The following is a 16,081-nucleotide window of genomic DNA, read 5'->3' on the forward strand; positions in this document are numbered from 1 at the left end:
AGGCCTGCAAGTGTACATGGGGGTGGTGGAATTAGCTAAAGAGGAATTTCAGAAAACCATGGCAAGAGCTGGTGTTTGAGTTTCCCTGAGGAGCTCTGGTGCCTAGAGAGCGGTGTAGTGCAGAGTCCCGGCCTGCCATCAGAGATGTGGGTGCTCCATCTTGGCCTTGCTGTGTGAGCTGAGGGGAATCCGTGTTTTTATCACGTCTATAAAACAAAGATAATCATACCACACCTACTGCACAAGGTTTTCTGGGGATCAACTGGAATAATGTATACAAAAGTGCCTTGAAAAGCAAACATCGCTATGTCATTGCAGAAGTTTTTTTGTTTTTTTTTTTAAGAATGACAGTATCGATGACAATGAGAAGAAGGCAATAAAACAATCATAGGTTTTGATAAGTTCACTCAGGGGAAATGAGGATGCGCTGATCCTGTGCTTGCAGAATACATTTCAGATGGGTTCCTTGTATCAGTTGTAAGTGAATGAGGCGTGTGTCCAATACAGGGAGGGCTGAGGAGGGTGGGGTGGGGGGTAAGACTGAGTGAGCACCTGAACGCGGAGCAGAGACTGCGTGAGGAAGGAGAGCACTGGACAAGGAGTCCCAGGACACCAGACCCTGCCGGGCCCTGACCATCACTTATTATCATTTTAATCCTATGATTCTGTGACTTTCTGGTATCAATTAAAATAAACAATCATTGTTTTATGGAAGGGGCAAAAGGCAGGAGGGTAATCAAGGGAGTTGAGAACAAGTTGGTTTCTGTTTTAAATAGGCACTAGAAGAAGCTATTTGAGGCAGATACTAATTATGAAGCTTCAAAGTAGATTCCCTTCCCTGGCCCATAGACTTCCTAATTCCTTTGTCAATGAAGAGTTTAGGCCCACAAGAACAAAAGAGTTCCCCTTGGAGTTTGAAAGAGGCAAATGTTGAGGAAATTAAAGGAAAAACAATTCTACACAGTGGGTGGGCAAGGGAAGGAGCTAAAGCACTGAAAAGGAGACACAGGATTTAAATTCACCTAAAAATCTCCAGGGTGAATTTTTCATCCAATTTAATTTGGATAATTGAAGAGCCATCTGCTCTAAGTCACGCTGCCTGAACCTTATCTGATGTGAGATTTGTTTGAAGCTTCTGACCCTCGCTGCAGCCTCTCCAAATTCAGTTTCAGCCTCCGTTCACCAAGCACTTGTTATGTATCAGGCCCTGTACTAGGTGTTTCCAAGAACCTTACTGACTTTAATCTTCTTAATGAAAATACCATAAGGAAAGTATTTATAGTTCCAGTTTTACACAGGAGGAAACTGGGGCTCAAACAAAGTACTTATCCAGAACCAAAAGTTAGGATTTAAACCTAACTACCCCGAGTTGCAATCCAATTCTTTTTCCATTGCTGTATAGGTGATGGCAGCAAAACCTAGTTCTCCCTTCTAAATGACCATTGTTGAAAGCCATTTCCTGATTTGCTGACATGCAATTGTTTTCGATTGTTGCTTGGTTATTTTACCTATTTCAATGTCACTTTCTATCATTTAAGTGCAATATTACTTTGTACACATTTTGGTTATTCGGTGCTCTATGGTAATCGTTGTGTCCCCTGGGCTTAGGATTAAAGCAGATATTTGTAAATGTCTGATGAAAGAATGAATGATTAGAAGAAACTTAGTCTACAACGTTGCTCAGATGTGAGGATCCCAGATATGAGACTGAGAAGAACCAGGACTCAGGTGCATTCTGGCAACTGGCCACCTGCAAGGCCCGCAGACGGTATGCCACCATTTTGTTTTGGGCTTCTGGCCCATCTGAGCCACGACAGAGAACAGAAACCATCACATTCACAGGGCACAGCTGAACTTACGAAAAGCCCCTGGTTTGCCTCATGTCGGTGTTCAGAAATGTGCCTTCCCAGCTCCTTGTGATGGGGGCTATGTCCTTAAGTGACATGCGTTTTTCTCCCTGTTGTAAAAATAGCTGAACTTGACATACTGTGTTCATTTCAGTTTAATGACAACTTCAGTTTACAAAAAAGTAGTGCCAACTGCAGGCTCAAACATCTTTGTTTGTGTAATGGCAGCATGTAAATGATGCCAAACACAGTCCAGAATCCTGTTCCTAAATTGATTACATTCATTCTTGTGGAAGGAAAGAATGAAGTAGCATTTACTGAGCACCTATCATGCGTCAGGAATTTCACATGCATTTTGTCATTTAATTTGATGAGGAAGATGTTATTACCTCCATTTTAAAGATGAGAATACTGAGACCCGGAAAGGTTATCTCATTTGACCAAGGTCACTTGATAGTGAGTGGCAGATGTGGGATTCAAACCCAGATCTGCCATCACAGTGGAAGCTCCTTCCAAACCCCAAAAATCCCCCTGCGGCTCAGATGCCAAAACAGAGCCCAGACGTATTGAGGAGCGATTAGGAAAGGCTGGACGGAGGAGGAAGGAGAGGAAATCGTTTCCCATAAGGTCATAGAGATCCTATGTTCAGAACCAGGAGCTATGCCAAATGGTTTAGATTCTGTGCTAACAGCTGTGTCACTTTGGAAAAATGGCTTCACTACCCCTGGCCTTAATTAAGCTCCCCACGTGGGATGGAACAGTGTTGGTGGTGCTGAGACTTTCTCTAACTCCCTCCTTCTGCCTCCTCCTGGGAGAATATCCCTCTTTTTCAAGTAGGTGAGCTTTGGTGTCCATTGTACTTACTGCTAAATGACATTTCCATAGAAAAATGTAAAGCTTTTTTCATATCTAGCTGGCCCCTATACCATTTGCCACTAATGGACCTGAAAGTGATGGCCCTGACCAAAGGTCCAGCTTCAGCTCCACCCTTGGAAAAAGAACAGAGTAACAACAGAAGGCAGAAGGGCTGAAGAAAGGGAGGCTCCTGGCCTAGGCTGTCCTGATGAATGGAGGGACATGAGGGTGGCAAAGGCTGAATGAAGCTGGGCAGATCTCTTCCATTTCCCTACCCACGGCACGGGGCTCCCAGGATGGTGCCAGCCTCCTGCAGGGGCTAGGGCAAGATGATAGTCGTCGTAGGATAAGAAACCTGTACTCTACACGCTGTCATATCATACTACGTCATTCTCTCTTTCCTTTTCTTCTAGTAAAAATCCAACTTACTGTCCCAAAGTAAGGGGAGGGGAAATTTGTCCATACAAAGAAGGTGTCACCTCTGAGTATTCTTCCTCCCTGCATCTTAGAAGATTGTGGGTGCAACTCTTTCATGATCTTCTCCAGACTTTGAAATGACATTGCATTGTATCTGCCACCATGGTTTTGGCCAACTCATATCTCTGCATTGGAAAACTTCCGCTATGCTTCCAAAAGGCAGAACAGAAAAGGTCTTGAAAAACTGGTCGGCTTCTTTCCTCCAAATCACATCTGAAGGGAATGGAGATGAGGCGTTACCTTTTCACTGGCCTTCTGCCAAGAGAAGCTGACTAAGGGAGCCATCAGATGTCTCTCTACAAAGGCTGCGCTCCAGTGGGCATACTCTCTTGCTCCCTGACGCCAAGGACTTCTCATTCAGGAATAGCCTCCTCTGAGGAGATGCTTCCCCTGCACTTCTGGAGCTTCAGGGGATCGCTCTGCCCCATGACTGGATCTCCCTTCCAGCGCACAAAGGGTGCCCGCCGCTGAGCTGCAAGAGCTGATTATTTCTTCATAAAACAGGAGATCTGTGGAGAGGCTGGTGGAGAGGCAGAGCAGGGGGAGAAAGGGAACATTTGTGAAGGGGAACATAAATAGTTAATTTGATGATGATTTAGAATGACTGTGGTTGCTGTTTGAGATAAAAAAGCTGCAGTGAGTTCAGAAAATACTAAAATAGGGCCTCATACAGGCATTTCATCTAGATTTAATAAGACTGATTATTAAGAGCATATTTCATGATGATTAAGAATTCTGACAGTCTCCCATCCACCAACTTTAATGTGCACCACAAAAATTAAAATACTTATTTATACAACTAACCTGCTAATAAGTTCATTTTGAGAAATTCTCTGAACTTGTACATGCTTTAACTTTTTACACAGGGAAGACAAAGACTCTGAGATGGTAGGATGTGGAAGCCAGAGGCAAACATATGAGAAATTGCAGTCAGAGTCCCCTGCCCGTAGCTGGGTTATCAAAAAAAAAAAAAAAAAAAAGTCAAGTCCCCCATCTCCCTCCATCTCTTGATGGACACACACATGCACATAGACTTGGGTCTGTCAGCTGCCACCTCACTTCCTCTCTACTCTCTCAGGGCTGGGGGCACTGAGGCCCATCCCCCTGGCCCATTCCCTTGCCTCCAATCTGCTCCTAAGCTGATCTTAATTGGAAACAGGAAGAACCAAAATAGCCCATACCCTGCTTCAGGAAGTTCCTAGTAGAGAGACAGTCTCCTCACTCCCAATCATTGAGCTGCTTCCTTTGCAAGAATGCCTGCCTTACTTTCACCACTATTCCATGAACAAGGAGCAAGCTCTGGGGCATGAAAGCCCCTACACACAGCTGCTGCCATCTCCAGGGCTAGCCCATAGCTGAGTCTGCAGGACCAGCCTCCTACCTCAGTCCACGCCAACTGGTCTGGCTGGCTTCCTTGACTAGTCCCCAGCTTGAGGCTCCATTGTGAACTCCAGCGTGCTTGATGGAGGCCCTAGTTTTTTATGTCTCCCCTCCCAGAGACTTACTTAGCATCCCCTTGTACTCCTAGGCACTGGCTGGCCCCTGCCAGATATGGGCAGATCTCCACCCATTTGCTCAGTCAAGGACTAAAGAAAGAAACACTCAAGTCATCCAGATTTTGAATACTAGCCCTGCCCCACAATGGCTGTGGGATTTAGGTAAGTTCTTTAATGTTTCCAAGTCTCATATTTTCCCTAAAAAATAGCGCCTACCTCATAGGCTGTTGTGAGCATTAAATAAATTGATCTCAGTAAAAATGTTTAGCACAGAACCTCCTGATACACAGTAAATACCTGATCAATGGTACCTTTTAATATGACTAATGATATCATTTATCAATGATTAATCTAATACTTGGCCTCCCTTGCTTAGTGTTTACGGCTCTATCCTTTGCTGAGCTGTATTTTGGATTGGAAATCATTTCTTCAGCCACCATCTCACTGCAACATGGCTTCCTGCCAGCCTTCACCATTGTAATGTTACCAAGGTCCCAGCATGGTTTGCATCCTGGGACCAACTGAATTACTATCACAAAAGGGTTCTTTCTTCTTTGCTATTCCTGTCACCAATCTGCAAACCATGGGCCTCAGCATTGGCTGAAATGTCTTGACTTCTCCCATAGGACCTCACAGAGTAGAAACTTAATGCACTTTGACTGTTGAAATGTATTTGGGCTTTCATGCCACAGCACTGGGCCCTGGTGTGCCAACTGCTGCAGCTCTCCCCAGTAAACGTTCCTTTCCTTCCCCAAGTTCATCTCCTGCTCCTTCTCGGCATACTGTGATTCTTTCCCATGTTTCTTTTGGCCTCGTCTATGCCTGTGCACATCCAATGATCTCCCTAGCCCTGGCTGAGCCCAGCTGGTGGCATCCAGAACTGTATTGGGTTAAATGGTGGTCCCCAAAAGATATGTCCATAACCTATTTGCCAGAACCTACAAATATGACCTTCTCTGGAAAAAGAGTCTTTGCTGGACTCTTTGTTTAGGATCTTGAGATGAGATCCTCTGAAGCCCTAAATCCAATGACAGGTATCCTTATAAAAGAAAGGCAGAGGGAGATTTGCCACTCAGACATGCAGGGAGAAGGCTACATGAAAACAGAGGCAGATGCTGGAGACATGCATCCCCAAGCCAAGCAACCCCTGGAGCTACCAGAAGCTGGAAGAGGCAAAGAAGGATTCTCCCCTAGAGCCTTTAGAGGAAGCCCTGCAGATGTCTTGGTGTTGGACTTTGGGACTCCACAATTATGAGAGAATAAATTCCTATTGTTTTAAGCCACCCAGTAGATGATCATTTGTTATGGCAGCCACAGGAAACTAATATAAGAGCTAAAGACATGTGGGTCGTTAGTCAGTAGCTGTGGTTACATGAAGCTACGAAATGCCCAGTCTTCCAGTTCACCAAAGGCTGATGAAGGACAGCTGAGATAACTCATATGAGCTAGATCAGAGGGCAGGAAACGCTGCTACTAACCTGGATTCTGAGGAGTAGAGTATGACAATGGCCCATATGTATACCTTGTAAAGAAGGCCCCCATGGGGAAAACATGAAGGTTGACTTAGAAATATTTAGATAAATGGTGTCCATTTGCTCTCTTGCCCTAATCCCCACAGATGTTAGGACAGGCTGGCTGTGGAGACAGCAGCCAAGCTCAAGTGTGGAGTTCTGTACACCAGGGTTTTCCTCTCCAGTGGCGTTACAAGTTTGGGCGAGTGAGTTTACATCTCTGAAATTCAGTTTCTTCATTGTAAAATGGGACAATTGATCCTTTCCTTGTGAGTTAAAGGTTAGAAACAGCAGAGGACCTAGCTCTGTACGGATACCTATGTTTTTCACCAACACGCAGTATAAGGAATATTTTTTATATTATCAATATTTTCAGGTATAACAAGACCTCTCATTTCTTGTACTTCGTTTTTTTCTCGCTCCTTCCAAAGGAAAACTAGAGAGGCTAGTAATTGAAAAAGTGATAAAGTACTAATTCTACATTAAGCATTTAAGAAGGAGGCCTCTGTGGACTTCACCCATGGCCATTATCATAGAATCATGAAATGTTAGTGCCAGAGAGTCTTTAGTAACCACCTAATTCCAGTCCTTCATTGTGCAGATGGGGAAATGGAGGCACTGGGGGAAGGAAGTTGCCCCAGTCATTCAGCACTTCTGTTAGTTAACTAAGCTGGTGTCAGCGATTGTGCCTCCTGATCCCTGGCCCTAAACTCATTTTATTCCGTCAGACTGCGATGATGCAGCAAGCACTGTGCATGGTTCTGTCTCCCAAGGACTGAGGGAGACTCTGTCTGGCATGGTTAAGGCCAGGTTAACATAAAAATTCAGCTTTGTGAGCCAAGGTCCAAAAATCCATTTTAAGACTTCCCTCTTGAAAAGCAAAGATTAACATTTCTGTTGAAACATACCTACCCTACATTCATCAGAAGCAAAACAATTTGTTGTTCTCTTGTAATTTATATCAAAGACTATTGTGGGAGAATTAGTTGGGTTTCATCTTTTTAAATGTCAGCCCACATGACCCATATCTGTGTAGGCATGTGAATATAGGGTTATAACAACATTTGAAAGGATCTTAAAAAAGTGTTTTGCCACAGTTAAAGTGTGATCAAAACACATCAGTTCAGGAGTCACGATATTTATCATTTTAATATTAATAATGCCATTTTGCATAAAGCACCATACAAGAAATAATTCTATTAGGACTATAAAGATTTCCATGCTGGAAAAAAAGGGGTAAAATATTCAGAATGTGTCAGAGAGACAGAGAGAGAAAGAGAGAGAGAGAGACAGAGAGAACCAGCAGTGCCACTAACACAGAATCCAATTTCTTTTCTTTGCAGATATTTAAGGCAACCATGCATTCCCAAAGATAGGGACAGAAATCGACAAGGAAAAGGAGCAATTTATTTATGAGTCATCTATCCTGCAAGTCAGTAAATGAAACCTATCCAAAAAGAAACTGTGTCTTATGGCTTATGGCCCTGTAAATTAAGCTTACTCAAATTCTGACAGGATACTTAGAACGAAACCTTCTGAATTAGGAGCTGGTCAAGGGGAACACACGGATGGCATTTCCTACAGCCTGATATGACATACGTAAGCCGTATCTTTATATGCAGGACAAAATGGATATAAAAGGAAACTTAGTGAGAAACACAAGCATCGTCTCAGTGGGAGCAGGGAGAGCTCTTTCAAAGAGCTTCTCTGGGTGGGTTGTTGAGAGCCAGGCTGTGTGGCAATGGAGCTTTGGTCACAGGTTTTAGAGACAGAATGTACAAGTTTGAATCCCATATCTGGCCTGTGCTGGCTATGTGAGCATGGCTAAATTATTTCAGCTCCCTGCTTCAGTTTCCTCTTCTAGACAGTGGGAATTATACAAGCACCTACCTGACAGGGTGGTTATGACAGTTAAATGAGATAAAAATCTGTGCAGAGTTTAAGCACCACGCTCAGTAAACATTAGTTAGTATTATTATGATGATTTGGGTTTCACTCCATTATTCCCCAGAGGCAATACGGTGAATAGGTCAGACAACCTGGACCTGAGAGGTGGCACCATCATTTATTTAAGCAATGAAATTCTAGTTTCCGGTTCTTCATCTGTAAAATTGGAATAATGCAACAACATGGACATGGAGGCAGTCAACCCTAAATCCAAATTGTAGACCTGCCATTTATGAATTGCCTGCCTTCACCTCAGCCATAAAATGGGTACAGTAAATCTTGCTTTGCAGCTTTGTCCTAGGAGTAAGTAAAACACCACATGTGGGATATACCCTAAACAAATCAGACACTCAACAAAATCTACTTCCCATTTTCGTTTTCCCTTCCTTCAGGCACTTCAAGGAGAGAATATCTTCCTCAATTCTCAAACAACACACGTTTTTAAAAAGTACTGTTACATATACAGAAAATATCTCAAGAATTTCAAAACAATACTTATTTCCTCTTATATCTTCACCTTCAGAGTGTGTCCTAGGAAGAAACGCTCAGCACGTGTTTTTGCTTTATTTCCGTGGCTTGTGTAAGTATTCCAAGTCACAATGTATATTTAACAAACTGGTCTTCCAGCTCCCTTCACAGAATGGTTGCTTTCTTCTGCAGAGGTTCAACCATTTAGTACCATTCAAGCACATTCTCCACGCCATACAAATGCCATCCCAGGAAGATGTTTAAGATTTCTCCATGAAGTGGGAACTTGAAAGTTTAGAATTGTTCCAGTTACCAACTAGGTTTTAGAGACCAAGAAATCTCAAACTTGAGAATTCAATGCAGCTATCACTTTTCCAAAAGCATAATAAATTTAGCTTTCATTTGCTTGCTTCGGAGACTCCCCCAATAGTGCAGCCTCGTCCCTGATCAATGGCAGAACATGAGGAGAACGTCTAGATCCCATTGCTTTGTGGGATTAAGACTTTGCAATTCTTCTGTTTCATAGGAATCAATGAAACCAACCCCAACGTACAATGATGACCAAAGACACTCCCATGCCAAAAGGGGAACCAAGCAATAGTTTCTTCCTCAGTAATACAAGTCATCCGGCAATCCTTGTTTAAAATCCCTGTCTGTACAACTGGAGATGGATGCCAGAAGCTAGAAATGGCTGGACCACTTCTGGTGGAAATTTCAGGACTCAAGTTGCAGGTAAGATCATGCTATACCCTTTCCCAAAAATTCTGACTTCCCACTTGATAAAACCTAGACCCTCCAGTGTAGTATTTCAGCTCTTCATGGTTTGGCTTCCCTTAGCTTTCTCAGTCATTCCTTCAAAGACATGAAGCTTCCATCATACCCGCAGCTTACCACTCCCCAGGCACCATGCACGCCTTCATTCTTCCGTATTTTCCATCTTCACCGGTTCCCATGAAGGTCCTTCCTATTCTTTCACAATTGAGTTCCTATATATCTTGCAAAAGTCAGCTCCAAAGTCACTTATCTACCACATGAAAACTTCCCTGATCTCCCCTGTTGAAATGGTTTGCTCATATATCATGTCATGTTCCTGCTTAAAACATCCCAAAGGGGCTGTGCATAATGACTCACACCTGTAATCCCAGCACTTTGGGATGCTGAGGTGGAAGTATTGCTTGAGCCCAGGAGTCCAAGACCAGCCTGGGCAACATAGCAAGACCCTGTCTCTATAAAAAAATATAAAAATTAGCAGAGCATGATGGCACACGTCTCTAGTCCCAGCTACTTGGGAGGTTGAGGCCAGGGAGGAATTGCTCGGGCCCAGGAGTTCAAGGTTACAGTGAGCTATGATCTCGCCACTGCACTCCAGACTGGGCGATAGAGCAAGACCCCACCTTCAAAGAAATCCTGAAGGCTTGCCATTGAATAACAACCTATAGACCAAAACCCAAACTGACCCCTTCACAGTCTGGCTGCAGCCTCATTCTAGGCAGTGCTCCTCACTCTCTGGATTCCGGCCTCCGTGGCTTTTCTTTCATTTTCTAACAGGAACGAGGTTACCCCTCACCACTGGGCCTCTGTACATGCTGTGCCTTCTGCCTGGAGTTCCCTTATTGTCCTTGCCCTCTTCATCCAATTAACTCCCATTTTTCCTTCTTTAAGATCTCAGTTCGGGCATCATTTCCTTAGGGAAGCTTCCGAGATCCTGTGACAAGACCCAACATCCCCTGTCATAGTCTCTACATTTGCTATAGCACCATGTCTCCCCACCTTACGACCCACATCTCAGTCATAATTTTATATGGTTTGACTTAATTGATGTCTGTCTCCACCCTAGGCAGGAACTCTGTCTGTGTTTGCTCAGCCATGGATCCTGGGACCTAATGTAGTATCTGACATGGGATGGGCACACCATCAATATTTGTTAGATGAGTAAATGATGACACCGAGGAACACAGGGCAGGCTCACCCTTCTACAGTGTTAGTGTCACTGTACAGCTCTGACAAGATAGGGACCACAATTCCATATCATTGCCCTTTTACTACTTATAATGAGTTGCTCGTTTGTCTGAGTCCTCTGAAAGGCAAGAGCTGCTTGTCATCTTTTTTTTTTTTTTTTTTTTTTTGAGATGGAGTTTCACTCTGTCGCCAGGCTGGAGTGCAGTGGTGTGATCTCGACTGACTGCAACCTCTGCCTCCCGGGTTCAAGCGATTCTCCTGCCTCAGCCTCCCAAGTAGCTGGAACTACAGGCATGCACCACCACGCCCAGCTAATTTTTGTGTTTTTAGTAGAGACGGGGTTTCACCATGTTGGCCAGGATGGTCTCTGTCTCTGGACCTCATGATCCACCCACCTCAGCCTCCCACAGTGCTGGGATTACAGGCCTGAGCCACCACAACCGGTCTTGTCATCGTTTTTTATCTTACCTTCCTACACCTAGGTTCTAGCACAGTGCCTGGCACCAATAGGTGTCAACTGACTTTGCTGAAATGCAAGTAGCCTGGGTTGCCTGGCATGCACATTGCTTGCTCCATTTGTGTAACTATGAAAGTCATGTCAGCCATCCATAGATAAGGCAGGATTTATAGCAGCAGCCACAGTGGGTTTCAAGGACTTTGCAGGCCAGAGAGGGAAGGAGGCATCACAGAGAAGCTACAGATCCCAAGAGCAAGGGGACCAAGCAAAATCAAAGTCTTGCTGATGAAGCAGCACAGCCACGTGCCTCAGACAGATCGCAGAACCCCAGGGGGTCCAAGGGAGCGCCAGAGCCTCCATTCAATGAGCAGTTGTAGAGTGAATTCTGCTGGCCAGGGAGTTTTCTCTGGGTGTGATTCATGCAGTTCACAAAGACCAAAAACCTACTTTGTGGCTTACAGCAACCTTCCCCTCCTTCAAAAAATGCACCTATGCATATGCACAAAAAATATGCTTTTAATTTCAGGCATTTCTGGACATATAAGGCATATGCATAACTTATTAAGTTATGCAGTCCAGGTTAAGAATGCCCTATTTAATGTATAAAGTGCAAAAAAAAAAAAATCCTCTGAATATATTAAAAGATATTTAGATTTTGCAGGGTTAACTTTTTTTTCTTCCTTTTTTTTTGGGGGGGGGGGGGCGGGGTGGAATTTTGCTCTTTTTGCCCAGGCTGGAAGGCAATGGTGCGATTTCAGCTCACTACCACTTCTACCTCCCAGGTTCAAGCAATTCTCCTGTCAGTCTCCCAAGTAGCTGGGATTACAAGCATGTGCCACCACGCCTGGCTAATTTTTTGTATTTTTACTAGAGATGGGGTTTCACCATGTTGGTCAGCTGGTCTTGAACTTCAGACCTCAGGTGATCCACCCACCTCGGCCTCCCAAAGTGCTGGGATTGTAGGCGTGAGTCACCACCCCCGGCCTCTTTTCTTTCTCTTAACATTGGACAGAATTTACCCAGATGTTAGATTCAAAGCATTTTTAGTTACAGAAGAGAAAGGCAGTGACAGTCTGATGTTTTTCCTGCCTGTATTACAAAGAATAATGTAGTATTAATTTCATTGAGTCCAAATCAGAAAAATGGAAGAAAATTTTGAAAGTGTTAGTTTAGGAATTTGTATCCCAGAAAGAATTCAGGATTTAGTCCAAATTGCAGAAAATAATAAAAACTCAGAAACCACAGACTAGTATCTAACAGCAGTTGAGAGTCAGCGTCTCTGACAATACTTGCAGTTTTTTAGAATGTCTGTCCCTGCTATGTTCGCCTGTTAAAATGGGCCTAGGTGGCAAATAATATTGTTGCTGCACTTTATACAAATAACCAGGCCAGCATAATAAGACTAAAACTTATTTTGTAAATAAATGTGTCCTACCATGATGTGTCTTTAGTAAACACAGGGACTAGAGACAGAAATATTATGATTCAAGAAAATAAACAAAAAAGCTGTTCTCTCTTAGGCTCACCCAGGTTGCAAAAAATAATGGTTTAACGGAGACCTGTATGTCCTAAGCCAAAACTGGGACATATTGCCTGACTAGGGATTTATGCTTCTTTTTTGTTTTCTGGGTGCCATGAGCAATCCTGAAGGTGATGTTTCTGTGCCAAAATACCAGGATTTTTAGTACCTGATAGTTTTTGTGAGGACAAAGAGACAGAATAGTTGAAATTAGGGCTGCCCCAGAAAACCTGGGCCACATGATTAACTTCATTAAACTAAATCACTTCAAATCAGGTGGGTATACACCTGGATTGCTCAATGAACTAGTTGATTAAATCTCAAAGACTGTCAAATTGTGAATAGGGGCGTGGAGGCGGGGTGGAGGGACCACAGTCAGAGAGGAATTTCTGGACTGAGTCAGGGAGGGGTGAGCAAAGCTGTGCAGGGAGGAAGCCATACCCAGGGACCCAGGGTCATGTTTGAGGGCGGGTAGTCAAGGCAGAAGCAATGGCCAGAACCCGAGGGAGCAGGGAAGGATCAAGAAACACAGAGGACCTGAGACGGAGACATCCAGGCTTAGTAACACCCACTTGCTGGAAGTCAGGGTAGCGGGAGGTCTGCTGTCAGGCCAAGTGTCCACAGCTGTCAGGAAGTACAAGCTGCGAGGAGATCCTGGAGGCAAGGCCACACCCACCTCCAATGCCACTGCCTAGGAAGTGGTCAGCCTGGGCCCAAGCACAGCAACTGGGAGCCATCTGACAGGAGCTTAGGTAGGAAGGACATGGCCCGGCAGACAAGTCTACCTCCTACATGGAAAGAGGGGCATGCTTGAGGCTGGAAGGAAACTTCTGGAACACCTAGGAGACTTCCAACAATTTTTGCTTACAAAATGAAGCAGCATAAAATCACGGAATGAGGTTGGCTTTGAAGCCTGACTTTGTCACTTACTAGCTGTGTGATCCTGGAAAAGTCACTTACATCAGGGCAACCACAGAATGCCTCTTGCCAGTCCTGGTTTATGTCTGTTGAATTTTTAAGAAAGAATTTTATTCTTAAGAGTTTTTGAGTATAATTATTTTGTAAGTTCAAAAATATAAAACCAATTTTTTTTTCAGATAATAAATACTTTATAAGTCTTTTTAGCACTCTTTTTCACTGTCCAAAGTGTCCCAAGTTGGGTGACTTATCTCTAAGCTTTGGTTTACCTATCTGGAAATAAGAAAATCAATTCTTTTGAAGGTTTTTTATGGATCATACAGAACCCAGAAGAATATTTAGAATTCTCTTTTTCATGCTAATTTCCTCCTCTGGCTTTCTTAGAAACCTGTATTTGGGGGGGATGAGAAGATGGTGGTCTCAGCAGGAAAGAGGGGTGAGGGAGCTGGAGTGAAGCCCCTCTAGAGGCCTTGTGTTCCCCTGAGGCCCACTGGCAGTCCTCACAGCTGCAACTTCTACTTGAGTTTAAGGAGATGGAAAAGCTCCCAGGGACAGAGATGGAAAAGCAGCCAGCGCTTCCGACAAGTTCACCTAATCTTGAGGCTGGGTTCACTTAATCCAACACCAGGTCTCTGACATTTCTTTGGTTCCTGCTCTTCCACGTACCACACCCCACAGCAGCCTCATCTCAGCTGAGTTCTTGCACTTTGCCCCCGACCTGACTCCCGAGACAAGATGGTGCTACCCCTCATTGTGCAGACTGATGCCACCCACTTCTCAAAGCAACTGCAGGCATGGCACTTGCTAGTCCTGGAGTTACCAAGAGAGAAAGACCTGGGCCCTGTCTGCCAGCAGTGACCTACCTTCTCTGGGGACCTCTGTGGCTATCTTCAGCCCACAACCTAGCCTCTGCAGTGCACCCAGCACTGGCTGGTGTTAGAGCAGAGGGAAATCAACATGCAGATGTCACTTGTGTCCTGGGGACTCCTCAACATGTGCTACCCATCAGGTCAAGCACTTCAGGGTCAGGGAAGTGACAACATGGTGGCCCAGATTTGTGACAGGACCCCAGACTGTGGCTGAGGGCCCAAAGCACAGTCTGAGCAGGCAGGAGAGTTTTATTTAAATCATCTCTTCGCAATACTTCAGGAACAATTCAATTTAAAATCGTTCAGCATCCCAGATGACTAGGGGAAGAAAAAACCCATTAGCTGCTCTTTGAAATTAGCAGTAAATGTCCCACAATGTGTGTGTGTGTGTGTGTGAGAGAGATGTGTGTTTGGTAGATGAAAAAAAAAAAACAATCTTTCTGCACACTGAGCAGATTATATTATCAGAAGATTTCTCATAAACTATTCTGAAAATACTGCTCTTGGAAGCCTCACAAAGTGATTATTTAGGCAATAGGACAGGGGTCTGGACTGGTCCCCTGTAGAGCTGGAATTTCCTTTCACAATCAGGCCTGTCCTATCCAGAGGGTTATTTTCCAGGCAGTGAGGAAATGCTTCTGAGAGGACGGCCTGTCCCAGCTTTCACTCAGATCAAGCAGACCTCTGGAAAGAAAGTTCCAGGCTCAGGTCGGCCTGGGCGGCAGGTTTCCCACATTCACACTGGGTTCTCAGCCTGTGGACTGGCCTGCTGACAGCTCATGGCTGAAGTCAGAGCAGGGGGAGTGCTCCAGGCTGAGGACATCTGTGAAGGTCACAAAAACAACAGTTTGGCATTTCCAAGGAGCGTGCAAGGACTCCTTCACTCGAACTTGAGCTACTCTTTGCTTTGAAATCTTCGCATCAGTCTCTGCTTTCTCTAGTCCCTGCCTCTCCGGGTGCAGTTCTGTTCCACTAAATGTGTGTGTTAGCCAGAGTGGTCCAGAGAGTATTTTAGATGTCTCCCCTCCACTGGCTGGTGGGATCTGAAATTATTCTGCTGCCTGGACTCCATTTTCTTATGTCAACTTCTCCTACTCTGGATTGGCCCAGTGTGTACAGCAGCTGGGCTATTCCTTCCTTGAACCCCAGCCCATTTTCCTAGGACCCTGGCATTAGGCCTTGTCTTGGCCAACCCTCTCCTGCAGAGGACTAAATCCCGAGTCCTGTTTCTGTAGCAACAACATAGGGTCCTGATCACCCAGAAAAGGCTACCCAGCACATGGCATCAAATGTCACTACCACCAGGGAATTCCTGTGGGCATACACTGCCCTCAGATCAGACCCTATGATACCCGTGCAACCTGAATCAAGCCCAAGTATGCCATGTACCTTTGGACGCCATGATTTGAACTCCAGCACCCCCTCAAAGCCAGCCTACACCTGGGGCAGTCCCCTTGGCTTTGATCCATACTTCCTGGCCTGGCCCATCAGGTCCCCACAACCTGGTCCATGATCATTTCTCCTGCTTCATTGCTTACTGCTCCCCACATCCTCCATACCCCAGAAACACAGAACGACTGCAGTTTTCCAAGCATGCCACGCTGTTTTATTCTTGTCTCTCTTCCCACCCTCCTCCTGCAAGTTGAAAATGGCACCAGGGTGAGGCCAGGGAGGTCTGTGCTCTGGAAATCTATCCTCTAAGGTACCAAAAGAAATACATGAAAGAAGAGCTGTCAATTCAAGACTCCTAAATTTTCA

The 16,081-nt window shown here is 44.7% G+C and overlaps 1 long non-coding RNA gene across 6 annotated transcripts in view; it reads right to left on the reverse strand.

The window, feature by feature from the left end:
- LOC110743691 overlaps positions 1-16,081 on the reverse strand; it is a 74,766-nt gene that overhangs the window by 19,658 nt on the left and 39,027 nt on the right. For 4 of the 6 annotated variants that reach the window (XR_002523079.2, XR_002523076.2, XR_002523075.2 and 1 more), the window contains exon 2: positions 3,182-3,699. This is a non-coding gene — a long non-coding RNA (uncharacterized LOC110743691). The remainder of the gene's footprint in view (positions 1-3,181; positions 3,700-16,081) is intronic. The other 2 variants (XR_002523077.2, XR_002523080.2) reach the window with 2 other exon arrangements.

This window comes from Papio anubis, unplaced genomic scaffold, assembly GCF_008728515.1.
Source record: "Papio anubis isolate 15944 unplaced genomic scaffold, Panubis1.0 scaffold46, whole genome shotgun sequence".
In the NCBI taxonomy this organism is placed as follows: domain Eukaryota; kingdom Metazoa; phylum Chordata; class Mammalia; order Primates; family Cercopithecidae; genus Papio; species Papio anubis.